The sequence below is a fragment of the Eumetopias jubatus genome, unplaced genomic scaffold (genome assembly GCF_037043125.1).
Source record: "Eumetopias jubatus isolate StellerSeaLion01/CBP00866 unplaced genomic scaffold, mEumJub1_p1.0 scaffold_32, whole genome shotgun sequence".
Taxonomy (NCBI): domain Eukaryota; kingdom Metazoa; phylum Chordata; class Mammalia; order Carnivora; family Otariidae; genus Eumetopias; species Eumetopias jubatus.
The window spans coordinates 880213-882261 of record NW_028274838.1 but is presented as its reverse complement, the minus strand read 5'-3'; positions in this window follow the sequence as shown (position 1 = coordinate 882261).

The following is a 2049-nucleotide window of genomic DNA, read 5'->3' as shown; positions in this document are numbered from 1 at the left end:
ATTAGGAGGAAATATTTGTGGATTAAATACCCAGTGAGGACTCACATTCACGAGAGACAAGAGGACTTTGAACTCACTCAATGGGCCGAAGCAACACACTCGTTTAAGCCAGTATAAGAGTTGAATACACATGTACCAAAGGAGACACATAAAAAGGTAATCAAGGTTATTAGTAATATGTTATTAGTGCTCAAGGAAATGCAAGGACAACCACGTACCATTTTACATCAACTAGTGCGCTTCTGTTCCAAAGACGATACCAAGTGTTGCTGAGGATGTGGAGAAACTGGACCCTCCTATATTGCTGGTGGCAACGTAAAATATAAGAGCCCCTGCGGAAGCCACTTTGAGAGTTCTTAAGAGTTCAGCACAAGCTTGCCATAGGACCCAGCCATTCCACAACTAGGAATCTATCTGAGAGAAGTAAAAGCATATGTCTGCTCAAGTCTCGCTCAGAAATGTTCCGGGCAGCGTTATTGAAGGTGACCTTCGCACATCAGTGGGTCCTGGGACCCCCAGGCAAACACTGCCTGGTGAGGGGCCACATCCTGGAGTCTCAGCAGGTGGTGGCTCAGAGCCTGGTTTCTGACCTCCCAGCTGGAGTCAGGGATTCAGTGCCTGTGCCTTCAGCCTCAGGCCCCAGCAGTTCCCCTGGAATCCCCCAGGTGGCAGACTACTTAAGGGAAGAGACCTTCAGGTGGCCCAAGGACACCAGGGGGAAGCAGGCAAAGACAGGGGCAGTAGCTGGCTGGAGATACCTAGAGGAAGTCAGGGCTGCAGGACCCACGGAAGCCGCTGGCAAGATCTGGATGGATCTTAAGTATGTTTGGTCCCCTGGGTGGGCTCTAGCCACGAACCTTTAGGTTAACATCCAAAGGTTCCCTTTGATGCTCCCTCCTGCACTGGCACTGAGGCTCCCCCCAGTGCCCCCGCTCAGCATAGGGAAAAGAGCCTGTGCTGCTATTCACCTTCTTCTGAGTCTAAATGGAACACTTTGGGCTGGGTTTAGGGGAATCTGCCCTTTTCTGGCCCTCTATGTAGGGCCAGCTCCTGGGTGCTGAACCATTCCTGCGGGGGCCTAGAAGAGGCACTCTGGTCCTTCACATTGGAGCTGGGCTTGCAAAGAAGGGTTCCTGCTAATCCATATTTCCCTGGCCCTGGCTGAGCATCCTGGTCCAAGATCAGGGGCTGCAGTGACCTAAAATAGGGAACCTCCTATATGTCACTGCTCCTCTCTGGGAAAGTCCAAAGAAGGCCCATGGTAGTGGTGGGGGGGAGGGGAGGACATAGAAAATTACACTCTGTCAAAACATCATCCACAGTGAAGATTTTAAAAAAATGTTAGAGGACAGATCTCATATTATGTAGTCGGTGGTGCAGTAACAGCTCTGCGTGGTGACAGAGGGTAGCTACACTAGTAGTCAGCCTAACATAATTTATAGAGTCGTCCAATCCCTGTGTTGCCAGGTGAAACTGATGCCACACGGGAATCCGTTATGAATCAATGTTTAAAAGACCTGAAGGTGAGGGGAAAACTTACTCTCCTAGTTCTCCTTGCTCAGCTCAGGCTGCTCCTTGCAGAGTTGGATGCTGCTGTATGCATTCCTCAGGTTCCCCTGAGTTTTCTGGACTCAACTTGTCCTTAATCTTACCTCCTTTGGCAATCACCTGCTCCACCATTGCCTTGTCCTTCCTTGGGTTATGCTCATCCTCCAAATCTGCTGATTTTCTGTCTCCCAAATGCTCCCTCTGTTCTCTGTTTTCAGTGTGGGCTCAGATCAGGCTCCTGAAAAGGACACACAGTGAAGGGACCAAGTCAGGTCTCAGCTGCAGTCCCTAGGGCTGCTTAAAAGGCACCGCAGACCCTCATGCACTCATAGAAACTGAGCAGGAAGGGACCGTGGAGGATTTGAATAACAACCTTATCTTACACATGAGGAAAGTGAGGCCCAGAGAGAAGAAGAGATTTTCCCAAACTCCTTCAACAGTTGATGGCAGTACGGCCGCCACACAGGCCTTGGCTGCGAGCTTCCCTGTCGAGGATCCTAA